This window comes from Narcine bancroftii, chromosome 13 (genome assembly GCF_036971445.1).
Source record: "Narcine bancroftii isolate sNarBan1 chromosome 13, sNarBan1.hap1, whole genome shotgun sequence".
NCBI classification, from domain to species: Eukaryota; Metazoa; Chordata; class Chondrichthyes; order Torpediniformes; family Narcinidae; genus Narcine; species Narcine bancroftii.
In genome coordinates, this window is record NC_091481.1 from 51,261,888 (window position 1) to 51,275,724 (window position 13,837).

Here is a 13,837-nt window from a genome sequence, read left to right on the forward strand (position 1 = left end):
GCTGTTAAGCCAGATCACCAGGAGCTAAAACGGAGAACCTGGAACAAAGAAGCCTGACACATGTCACTCACGATACCGTAAGCGTTCAGTGTTTAAACAGACTAAATCATCCTGTCCGTCAATAGCTACCCACTGAGTGTTTCCCTGGGCAGGTGTCACTATTTCTCCTTTGACAGGAGGGCCACTACCTGATGGTGCTACCCATACCTTTTGTCCGACATTCTCTAGTTCAGGAGTGGGGGGCAATGATTGTTTTACTCTGGAATAGGCTGTAGTTCATAAGCGTGAAGAAGTCGGTGGAAAGGTGTACCTCCTTTTAAAGGGCGATGATTTAAATTGTCGACTGCCTGCTGCAGCGCATGACACCACCCCTTCAGGGTTCCCAGTGGTGTTAAGAAATGAATTTGTTCCTTCAGTAAGCCATTCATTCGTTCAACTAATCCAGCGGCCTATGGGTAATAAGGAATATGGTGAACCCATAAGATACCATTGTCATTTGCCCAATCACAGATTGCCTTCCCGGAGAAGTGCGAGCCATTATCAGACTGAATCTCCTCTGGAACATCATAACGAGAAATTAAATGATTTAGTCCTTGGATAGTACTAGCTTGGTCAGCTGACTTGGTGGGAAAGGCAAAAACCAGGCCCGAAAAGGTGTCAACCATTACTAGGACGTAACGTTTACCCATACAGTCTGGCATGGGAACTATGTAATCAATTTGCCAAACCGCAGCTGGGCGAGCACCCCGTTTTATTCGACCATCAGGACCAGGAGGAACGACACGGGGCTTCACAAGTTGACATTCTGGACATGTACGCACGACCATGCGGACATCATCCTGATGGACAGGTAAAGCATGTGTTTCGGCCCACATAGCTGATCCCTTCTCCCCCAAATGACCACTCTGTTCATGTGCCCATCGAGCCAGGGGGACGGTATCAGCACGGCTGATGGTAGCAAGCTGATCTGCAACTGCATTATGTTGTGCCATGTTAGTCGCAACATTAGTATGGGCATCAACGTGATACACAGTTATCTCACGGTGGTGGGAAGCATCCCACAACAGCTGCCACAACTCTTTTCCCCACACTGGGCAGTCATGTATCATCCAGTCATTCTTTTGCCAATCAGGCATCCATACTACAAGTCCATTAGCCACAGCCCAGGAATCAGTCAACAGACGAAGAGGGTGATCATGGTGATCTAGTGGTAAAGTGACTGCCTTCAACTCAGCATTCTGACTGGAGCCACCATCCCTCTCCTCTGATAAGTGAGTTCCTGACTTGTGATGGTAAGCCACTGCCTTCCACTTTTGTTTTCCTTGCACCCACTGGCTGCTACCATCAGTAAACCAGGCATCCTCTTGTTCTGCTGGGGTGAGCAAATCATATGGTTTACCCCAATGAACTGGTGAAGGGGATAAAGGAAGGGGCAAGGCAGGTTCAACTTCCTCATGACAAGATGGAAGATCAGCCACCTGTTCGTGTATGTGGCCCACCCCTTCAGGCACTCTGGTTACACGACTCTGAATATACCACTTCCATTTAACAATAGAAGACTGCTGCCCCCCCGCCCGATCTTTAGATTAGCATCATTAGCCAGAACCCAATTCATTATTGGAAGTGCAGGTCTCAATTGAACATCTGCATTACGTGTCATTCTTTCAGTCACTAGCAGGGCCCAGTAACAGGCTAGTAACTGTTGTTCAAAGGCAGAATAACGAGTGGCAGCCTCAGGCATGGTACGTGACCAGAATCCCAGCTGGACTCGGCGACCCTCTTGTTTCTGCCAGAGGCTCCAGCAGGCCACATCATCAGTAACAGAGACCTGTAGTTCGTAGGGGGTATCTGGAATGCGGGGAGCAATGGGCAGCGCCTGAAGAATAGCCTGCTTGGCGGACTGGAATGCCTTTTCCTGATCGTCACCCCATACAAAGTCTGTTTTCCTTCGGGTAACCTTATACAGAGGACGTAAAAGCAATGCCAAGTGTGGAATATGGCGTCGCCAGTATCCCAATAACACCAGGAAACGCTGGGTCTCTTGTTTGTTAGTAGGAGTGTCCAAGTCTGCGATTTTATTGCGAACTTTATCGGGAACCACTTGTTCTCCAGCATGCTACTGAATTCCAAGGAAAATAACTGTCTGGGACGGGCCCTGTACCTTGGCGGGGTTAATGGCCCACCCTCTTTGCATCAGAGTATCTTGAACACTCTCCAAACCTTCCTGTACCATCTCTTCCGTGGCCCCTTGGATCATCACAGCATCAATATAATGGTGAATTGAGAGGGAAGGCGATACTGGCACCATCTCCAGGTCACGGGCAATTAGGCTGTGGCAAATAGTGGAAGAGTGTACATAACACTGAGGGAGGCGAATGAAGGAATACTGGCACCCATTCCAGGTAAAGGCGAACTGATCCTGTGAGTCCGCAGCTATAAGAATACTGAAGAAGGCGCAGCAAGATCAATGAGAGCATTCCATGTTCCTGAGTTCCCAGTAGCAATGTTTTCAATAAGGGTAACAATGTCCGGAACTGCTGAAGCAAGTGGTGGGGCATGTTTGTTCAAAAAGCGATAATCAACTGTCATTCTCCAGGATCCTTCGAGCTTCTGGATTGGCCAAACAGGGCTATTAAAGGGCGACATTGCGGGCCTCACTACCCCGCCTTCTTGCAAAGCATTAATGGTGGCACTAATCTCTTCTTGCCCTTCAGGGAGGCGATATTGTGGAATGCACACTGGTTTCATGGGGGGTGGCACCATCACAGGATCCCACTTAGCCTGACCCACTACTAGTTTTTTTGTAATAGTCCGAATTCCAAATGCAAATCCCCCTTGGCTAGTATTTAGGGCCTTACCGGCCAACATATTAATACCCAGGGTACACTCCTCAGTAGCAGCCACAAGGGCATGTAACCAGATAGGGGAAGGGCTATCACCCACCATGGCACGGACTTTTATTTCCTTTGCCAGGGTGACCGCCCCTCCCAACCCCTCTATTCGAAAGGTCGGTCCAGTCCAGAGGTCGGGGTTACCCGGAATCACCGAGTGCTCTGCAACGGTATCCACCAAGGCCAAATATTGGCGGTCATTACTCCCACCCCAATGGATTGTTAATGGTATGTAGGGCCGTGGGTCCCCGTGTATCAGCTCTATCTCAATGGAGTAGACACGGGAGCCCTGCCCACACCTTCATGGTTTAGTAGGGTTCAGGGGCTTCCAAGCCCACATGCCACTATTATCCATTAGAGCCTTGTTAACCATGTGTTGTACCTCATCACGAGTAACTGGAGCAGGAGAAGCCTGCTCGATAGAAGCAGCAGGGGGAGCAGAGGGCACAACTGGACCATGAGGACTCAGCAGCTGGGGATGATGTTCCCCTGCTTTTCTCTTATAAAGGACATAAAGGACCACAGTAGGTTTCCCATCAACATCACTTATAGATACGCCTAACTTAAACAAGGTTAGAAAAAGGTCCTTTCTTGTCGGTCCGTTATTAGCACCAGCCCCTCTCTTTTCATCCTGCTTGTTTGATTTAACCTGGGCTGTACATGAGTGGATTTTACCTCCCAGTTCTAATTCTTGAAGCCCAGATAAGGCATGCACCGCCTCAGTCACGGGGTCCCCAATTAGGGACTAGTTATGGACAGAACCATCCCCCGTGTAGTTAGTTGGGCGGAACAAACCAATCTGGTATGCATTCCGGCCGTGAATATCTCTTCATCAGGGCTCCACCCGTGTACCCACAGTCTCAAACGCCCTGCATACAAGGCAGAAGACAGGGCCTGTTGACGAATTACTGCTATGCCCTCCTCTGGGGTTCTCCAATTGTTCTGCAAATGTAAATCCCAATCTACTTGTGATGGGGATACTCGAAGCAGGGCGTCCCCTAGAGTAGTAAGTAAGTAATCCATCTCTCTCCCTCTACCCCGCAGGTCAGCAGTGAACCTGATATCAGGAGACAATGTTCCTAATCCCAACAATTCCTCAGGGGTTAAAAATACATTACCCCCTCCTTGTTCCCAGACACGCAAGAGCCAGGCTGCCAGAGTTTTTCCTCCCTTTTGCCTAAATCGATCTCCAATAGCAGCCAGCTCTTTTACAGAGAAGTCACGTATCATTGACTGCTTCTGACCCCTGTTCCCACTTTGGCCCGCAGCGCCCTCCACCCACTCTAGGGAACTATTGCGAGGCCATCCTGTAGAGGGAGTAGGCCATAGAGCATAAGCAGGGGTTTGGGTATTTTCCCCTGCGTCCACCTGAGAGACCGGGGTATCTATCCCTTCCATCTCTACCCTTACATCATCTCTCCTGTCTGTTTGAGACGTCTGCTGCCTTATGGGGCGGACGTGAACAGCAGGTGGAGAGGGTAGTATGTTAGACACATGCTGAGGAGAATCTGCATTATTACCATTGTCATCATTCCAGATATCCCCATCCCAATTCTCAATTACATCAGGATCATCACCATTCATTATCACGGCACGAATACGATATGGATCGGGTTCTACTCCTTGCCTTTCCTTATCTGCACAGAGCTGCTGCCGGTGTTTATTATTACGCAGATCGTTTGGACATGCTTATCTTCCAATTCTTTGGCTCTGTCTGACTGGTACGAACAATTTCACTCATCATGGAGTAGCGTTGTCACATGGCTTCTAGCTCTTCCTCTAATTGCTTTCTCTTGCGCTGAGATTCTACTTCTCTTTGAACTGATTCTGCTTCATGCTGAACGGAGAGGCGTAAGGCTGTGGCCAGCAACCAAAGACCATCCGTCAGCGTCCCCTTTTTATCAGGAAATTTTAGTTCTCGAAGGAGAGTGGCAACCCACTCTCCCAGAGGTGCACTTGATGAATGTAACTTCTCATCTCAACTAATGGGTGGTCCCAACAAAGACAGGGTATTGGCCAACATGCCAAACCCATCGTCTTTGTAAGTCCATCCAGGAATCAAGAACTGCTCAGGGCTCATCTCGTTCTTTCGGAGAAACATCTTGAGACCAACCCTGCTCGCTGCATCAATTGTCTTGGGTAAACTTATACCTCTCATTTTGTTCGTTTTAGATTGGTCACAGTGTTTGAGCTACCGAAAGAAAATAGACACACACACCGAGACCAGTTCATATTATGTAAATCTTTATTACAAATTTAAAAGCTGATTTCACACTACATTGTGCAAGCCCTTTCCAACTATACTTATCAACACTTGGACTGGTCCCAACTGTAGAAGCGAGGCAACGACTGCACAATTATAGTAGGTTGTCATGGCGCCGGTAGCAGTTTCTCCACCTCCCCTGACCGGGACGTTGGCTGGACCCTAGAAGTTCTTCTTCTTGCTGAGAGATGTTGCCACCTCTCGGAGAGTCTTTCTCTTCAGCAGCGGAACCATGGTTTATATTACCCAAAAACTGCTTAACCAAGCACCTATTCTCAGCACAGCAATAAAGATAACCAAGCAAGCTAGCATACTAGGTTTCTAACTAGTAACATAATTTTCAGCTTATCTCTTTGAATACAATGGTTTATTCTACATCAAGGCTAGGTCTCTGACAGGATGTGATGAAAACAAGAAAGAAGATTAAATGTTCACGGTACACAGATGTCCTTTCTTCAGATAACAGCATCTCTGCCCCCTCGGTGGAATTTTGCTTACGTCTGTTGAGTCTTAAAACAATTAGGTTCTCAGCCTTGCAGAACCAAAAGCTGCATTTTTTTTAAAAGTTTCTCATCTCTGCAGAGCCAAGAGCTGGAAATTAAGAAAAAAAGTTTAAAAATAGGTTAGAATCTTCCATTACACCAAGGGACGTCATTAATGGTTTATTGTTTACAAAAAGGAAACAGATTAAAGACCATCTGGGAGTCGCCTTCTGACTGGAATAGAGCTTGCTGTTCTAGGAACGTCATGTAGTTTTGCAAGCAGAGAGAGTTAAACAGTCTTTCTCTCTGTGTGAGGGAGAGAAAGACAGAGCGATTGAGAGGGAGACAGAGAGAGAGAGAGAGAGAGAGAGAGGGAGACAGAGACAGAGAGAGAGAGAGAGAGAGAGAGAGAGAGAGAGAGAGAGAGATCAATTCGACCGTCCTACATCCAGTAATAGCACCTGGGACTGGAACAGGACCTCTTGGCTTAGAACAACGTGCATAAGTGCGTGTGCACTCACACACACACACACACACACACACACACACACACACACACACACACACACACATTGGTTCGACAATAACACCATATACAGATTTTCCCATGATACCATGGTAGTGAGTTGTATAAAGAAGGGGACGAGTCCGCATTCAGGAGGGAGATTTAAACCTGGCTGAGTGGTGCACTAACTACAACTTTGCACTCAGGGTCACCTAAACTAATGAGATTAATGCTGAGTTCTGAATATGAAAGCCAGATGCTTATAATCCAGTAATCATTGGGGATCAGAGGTGGAGATTGTGAGAAAATACAGGTTCTTGGGAGTCACTATCTTGGGGGAACTTTTCTGGACCAAACACCACAATGGTGTAAGCACGTCAACTCTTCTACTTCATCAGGAGGTTATGGAGGTTTTGCATGACACCATATACCCTGGCAAAATTTTATTGAGGTGTGATGGACACAGGCTGAATCATAGTCTGTTATGGGAACATCAAAACCCTTGAGCGTAAACCCCTCAACAAGATTCTGGACACAGGCCAGAACATCACAGGCACAACTTTACCCACTATTTACTACATCTATAGGGAACGCCTCCGTTGGGGAGCAGTAGCAATCATCAAACACCCAAACTACCCAAAACACGCTCTGTTCTCCCTGCTGCAATCAGCAGAGAGGAATCAGTGCAACAAGGCTCGCACCACCAGGGTCAAGAACATCTGCACCCCCTCCTCCATCAGACTCCTCAACGATAAGCTCAATCAGAGACTCCTTTAACGAGTCTTACCTGTGCACTTTATTTATCTTCTTGAGTTCGCTCTGCATTTCACAGTCAATTTGTTTACATTCATTATCAGTTTACAGTTATTTTATTTGTTTATATGTTTACACAGTGCTGAGTTTTTTCACTACCAATTAGTGCTAATTCTGCCACACCCGTAGGAAAAGTGAATCTCAAGATTATATGTGATCTAACGTATACAGACTGAAAATATATATACTGTATGTGTGTGTGTGTGTGTGTGTGTGTGTGTGTGTGTGTGTGTGTGTGTGTGTGTGTGTGTGTGTGTTAATTGTACTCAAGAGTAATTGTTTCATCTCGTTTGATATGTTTATTCTGTTGACAAGGAAGAAATTGAATTGGAATGTGCAAAATATTTACCCACTAAATATATTCTACAACGATATCTCGGTGTTACCGAGCGTAGCCAAACAGCATATCTAGTTGTGCCCAACTTGCGTTGAGAACAAACAGGATTCATTTCCTTATTCATCAGAACCGACACTGAAAACCATTTTCTTCGTGTCCATAGATGTTCAGCGGCAGCAAGGAAGCTCTGCGGACACAAACGGAGAAACTACGTGTGAACACGATATGGATGAGTGAGAAGGTTAAGGTTTTCCAGCTGGTTGTTCAATACACGGAGCTCACGGTCATTTCCACTTTTCGACCCGGAAGGCTTGTGCAAGATGAACTGCTCGCGCGCGGAAGAGACCACGAGGAGTTGAGAGAGAAACATCTACTGGGAGAACTGGAAAGAATACAGATAGATCATTTGTTTTAGAGCAGCCATTTGAGGACAGGTATGGGATGTGTCTTGGGAGTTCAGCAGGACTGGCTGGAGACCCGGGAATCTGGAAAACCATAATGGTGCAAAGGATCCTACATAACTGGGCCACCAGGAAAATATACCAACATTTCCAATTTGTCTCACGTTCGAATTCCGGTATTTAAACACAAAAGAAGGCAGGATAAACCTGACGGACTTGATTATGGACTTGATTACTTTCGAAATGTCTTGGGAGAGATCTGGAAGATTCTGGAAGGACTGCTCTTTATATTCGATGCCTTAGATGAATTCAAGCACAGCATTGATTTGGATGACAGGCGGAGAGCCACAGGTGCGCAAAGTGTCCAAATCCTGCGTGGTCTTTTGAAGTGTCTGACATAGTATACAATTTAGACCTACACAAGCAGCTCCTAGAATGTTCGGTGCTCGTGACCACCCAGCATACAGCGCTACATTTGTTGAGAAAATCGAATATCATTGTCTGCACTGAAATTCTGGGATACCATGGTGAGGAACGGAAGGAATATTTCTGCAAGTGTTTTGAAGATCTCTCGTTGGCAGCGGCCGTCTTCAAACACATGGAGGAGAACGAGATTCTGCACACTATGAACTACAACCCCTCCTACTGCTGGATACTTAGTCTGGCCCTGAACCCCTTCTTCACAAGAAGAAACAAAGAACTGCAAGGAGATCCCAGAACCATCACCCAAATGCATTCCTACTATGTTTACAACATCCTGAAAAAGCACAGTCATGAGAACGAGAGCACCCGTGACGTGCTCCTGAGGGTTGGTCAGATGGCCTTCACAGCAGTGCAGGAAAAGTAAATCGTGTTGACAGATGGGGATTTGATATAATACAATCTGCAGCCTTGTCAATGCCTGTCCTCCTTTCTGGTGGAACGATGGGAGAGAGATGATAATGCCGGTGGCGTGGTGTACACTTGCCCGCACATCACGATCCAAGAGTTTTTAGCCGCACTCGGACAATTCTTGACTACAGACCTGGAGGATATCACGGAAGTTCTCACCGAAGCCCACAGCAATAGTGATGGACGATTTAAGTTGTTTCTCCTTTTCATTGTTGGTTTCTCCTCCCCAACAACCCTTCGAAACCTGGAGGAATTCCTTGGTCAGTTTCCTCATGAAAAACATGCCGAGTGATTGACTGGGTGAAGGAGGTGTGTAACGCCCGAGTGGAAAAACAGAGAGTAAATATGAAACATTGCGTCTCATGAACACATTGAACTCTCTGTTTGAGTCCAAGAATCGTTGACTGACTCTGGGATCTATCGAAGAGCTGTCACTCAGGGGATTGCCACTGACCCTACTTGACTACACGGTCCTTTCCCATCTCATTGGTTTCTGCGATGCAATAAACCATCTCGACGTGCAGACTGCAGCATTGGGTATGATGCGGTCCAATATCTGGGAGCTGGGATGCACAAATGCAAGATTTTGAGGTAACTGATAATTTATCTCTAACTGCATTTTCAATATTCAACATTTTATTTCAATGCATAGGAAAAGAGTTTGGATAAAATTGTTAAAGTGCAATTGTGATAAATAAACATAAAATCATTCAAAGACTTGGATACGAAATTTTATTTTTATACTGTTACGAGCCCAAACTCAGCAGCAATAGTTATTCACCATGGCAAATGGTTAATTAAACAAAAGTTATATTTAATGATCTTTAAACATGAAAACAGAATCAACTTTAACTTATCATTACTAATTTAACTAAACCCCCTTCTAATTCTAAGCGCACGTGTCTGTGATGTGTGTGGAAATTTAAGAAAATTTATTTGGTTCACAGTTCAAACTCACATAATTCTTCCAAGTTCACTGTATGCAGGCAATTCCTATACTGTGTGTAGAATTTAACATGTCTAAAGTTTAGCAGAATTTGGTGCTCAAAGGTAAATGTTTACTGCTCAGGAAGTTTCTCTTAGGTTTCCAGGGAGAGAAAGGGCTATTTGTTGTTCCAGGATTTCCACAACTGAGGAACCACCATTTATCACCTCAATGTGTTGCTGATGAAATTTGCCGCATCAGGGGTCTCCAGATGATGACTACTGTCTGCCAGGCCATACAGAGTTCCTTCCTGTTCCACTTATTCTAAGAAAAAACATAATAAAGATAGCACTTCCGGCCATCCGCCACTCTAGAGTTTCTGTTTCAGTTCCAACAAACTTCTCGTGGCTGACACTGTTTCAGTTCTGTGTGTGTCTCTCTCCATCTCTGCGATTCCAACTGCCAGCCACACGTCCTTCTCTCTCTCTCTCTCACGTGCAAAACTATCTCCATTTCCAGAAAACAATAGGAGTTATTCTCCTGCTCCAAACTGTTGATTTAGGAAAAGTTCTCAATGATTTTTGAGTGAGCACTTTTCAGAGAGGTTAGAAGACTTGTAAAAATGTCCAACACAGACAACCAGTCTCCAGTCCATTCGATTCATAACATCATTTCAATTAGCAACTACTTGTGAAATGAGCATAGCATTCTCCATATTTCTGTTAAGTCACTGAATATAAATTCTTCAGCATTTCAAATAAGATCTGTTTTAAAGTGTGTAACCTACTCTAATTTTGCCAATTTATCTCCCAAAAAAATTACCAAATATTCTATCACAATACACATCAACAAAATACACAGATAAAATAAAATACAAATAAAGTAAAATAAAATTCCTAGCAGTTTAAACATATAAAAGCACAGGATACCCTAATTTGTAAGTTTAAGATGGTTGTTATGGAAAGTATATTAGTGACTTTATCAGATCTGAAAATAAATGTCATTAATTTAATATACTTCATCACGTCTTTTTTTTTTCCGTGTTTCTTAATGTCCTTTTACGATGTTTCAACGAACAGCTAGTAGCACCTAGGCCTAGAGTAATTTCAACAGTTGGTGGGTCGTAGCATCTCCCTTACCCAATGGACAATTAAACTTCTGAGTGAAGTTGTGCAAGATATTCCATTTCTCTCTGCGACTTTCCTTTTCTCATACTTCCTCTTCCACTCTGCGAGTCATCTCTCTCTTTCTCCCTCTCCCCCTCTCTCTCTCTCTCTATCTATCTATCTCTCTCTCACTCTCATTGAGATCTTCTTTGTATGTAAGTCACCCTTTGTGACATGACTCCCCATCTTTGTTTTACCTCCCTTCTCTCTGCTTCACATCCCCCTCTGTTAAACCACTCTGCGTGTACGAGTCTCACTCTCCTTTTAAATCTTCCCCTCTCTGTGACTCCGCTTCACTGTCAATATACCACTATCTGTGTTTCAGACTCTCTGTTCCTTTCTGTGAGACTCCCCCTGTCTATGAGTGTCATCTCTCTGTGTGAGTACATCTTGTCGATGCGAGACACCTCTTCCATTTGAGAGCTCCCTCAATCTGAGACCTGTCATTTCAATGAAATTCTCGTCTCCCTATGTGAGAGTGCTCTTTACTGTGTGACAGTCTGATTTCTGTGCGACATCATCTCCGTGAAATTCTCTCTCTCCCTCGCTCTCACACACTCACTCACTCTGCCTATTTATATCTCTCTATCCTTCTATTACCTAACTGAATCTTTATTCCGTTCAATGCGATCTTGTCTCTAGTCATCCCTGTCTCAAACTCTCCCTCTCTCAGTGACTTCACAGTGACATCCTGACTCACTCTATGTCTTCTGATATTGTCTCTTCTATCTGCTCCTCTCCCTCACTCTCTCATTCTCTCTCCCTCTCTCTCTCTCTCTCTCTCTCACACACACACACACACACACACAAACACACACACAGACACACACACAAATGCATGTGCGCGCGTGCACACACACACACACACACACACACACACACACACACACACACACACACACACACACACACACACACACACACACAAACAAAGACAAAGGTGTGTGTGCACGCAAACAGGATGTCCGATTATAAAAAAGGTAACAGCGGCAGCTTTTGTCTTTCTGTACTGTGAGTGAATGAACAGGGAGATGATAATATGAAAATCATGGCAGTCAATATCATGTGCAGTCGATGTAAGGTGTAAATTGTCCCAATTTCATAATATCGGGCTGAAATGCGAATCTCAATTGTGAATCATTGCTACGTGATAGCAATGAGGTTAACAATCTGAAACTGAAAATATCTTGGAAAATCAATTGACAACAACTTGCAAAATCTGTACAACTTAAATATGTTTTTAGGAAGATAGAAAGAGACATAGAGAAATGGAGAGACTTGCCCGCTAAATTGGTGGGAAGGGGTAATTGCGTCAAAATTCAAGCAATGCCAATGTTCAATTGCTGACAATTCTGTGACCTAACAACAACCATACGAGACAGTTCGTATGGAATAATAAGGCACCAAGATTTACACTGGAAAAAATGACATTGGACCACGGGATTGCAAGTCTTAGACTTCCAGGCTAAATTTCTCTCAGTCTTCTTCACTGAATGCAATACACATCCCCCACCCCCACCATATTGTGTTCAAATGGAAATATAACCAATGGAGGAGGGAAAAACAAAGGAATTTATCTATAAATGGAGTGTCAAAACACTAAAGAAAAAGATGGATAACCCCATTCTAATACATAAGATTAGAACATCGTAAGAAATTAATGAATGTATAGGGAAAAAAAAAGATGGGTTGTCAATAAAAGCGCCATTGTGCTAAAATATGTTACTACTTTTGAATAGAGCAATCGAATATTAACTTTGTGGTATGCAAAAGTATAAGATATATTAAAGACTGTTACACAACAGGAATTCTTATATCCTTTGAACAATTAAAACATAAATATGGAGTGACCAGTGGGATATACTTCTGTTTTCTCCAGATTAGGTTGTTCTTAAGAGAAGTATAAGGACCAACTTTGACCCCACCTGATATTAATCAAACTGTATGAGCGGTCGTGATGGGGAATACATCCAAAGCTTTACAAGAATGAACAATGTTCTCCAGAGTGAAAGTGAAAATCCAGGGTTGAAGACGTCGAAGAAAAGATGGGAGTCGAACTTGGGTGTGGTGATTTCAGAAAGAAGCTGTTTGGATTGGTGTAAGGACAACATGACATTAATGATAAATACAAGTTATATCTGGTTCAGTATAATTTTAAAACCAGTTATATCTTACCCCACATAAGTTAGACAGATCAAAATCCGAAATTTCATGGATGTATTTCAGATGTGGGACTGAGACGGGAACCTTTCTACACGCCATGTGGTCGTGCATGAACGTGAGGCCATTTTGGCAAGATATCGCTGAAAAAAAACATCCAGGACAACAGGAGTGGCCGACATGTACGATCCACAGCTATATCTATTAGGTGATTTCTTGGAAATAAATAAAAAATTACCAAATACCAAATAGCGTTTATAATAGTAGCACTTGCTTTAGCTAAAATAAAATCACGTTCACTTGAACATCTGACACCCCACTACGCATAGCAAGATGGACAGCTGAATTAACCTATGGAAGAAAATCACATAGAACTTATAAAATAAATATTACAACTTTGTAAACCTCTGACATCCTTCCCAGGACCACATAGGACCTCAGATACATTATAAAAAGGAACAAAAAATCTTAATAAAAAGTAACTATTATATATATGAGTATGTAATTTCCCCAACTGTAATTTCTTCAACATTCATTGGAATGACTTCATCACCAACATCGAAGTACTCGAATTGGCAGAGTCCACAAGAATCGAATCCATGCTGCTGAAGATCCAACTGCACTGGGTGGGTCACATCTCCAGAATGGAGGGCCATCGCCTTCCCAAGATAGTGCTATATGGCGAGCTCTCCACTGGACACTGAGACAGAGGTGCACCAAAGAAGAGGTACAAGGACTGCTTAAAGAAAGCTCTTAGCACCTGCTACATTGACCAGTGCCAGTGGGCTGATATAGCCTCCAACCGTGCATCTTGGCGCCTCACAGTTCAGCGGGCATTAACCTCCTTTGAGGAAGACCGCAGAGCCCACCTCACTGACAGTGTATAAAATAGTTGTATTTCCTTAAAAAACCACGAGCTTGAGAGTGAATGGCACTTTCAGTGGCGGGAGAATCTGACATTAATTCCTGAAGGGTTTTTGGTTGCAAGAAAAACTATATCATG

General features: G+C 44.0%; 1 pseudogene; it reads left to right on the top strand.

The window, feature by feature from the left end:
- The window catches only part of LOC138748040 (NACHT, LRR and PYD domains-containing protein 3-like), a 78,275-nt pseudogene that overhangs the window by 53,756 nt on the left and 10,682 nt on the right, over positions 1-13,837 (top strand).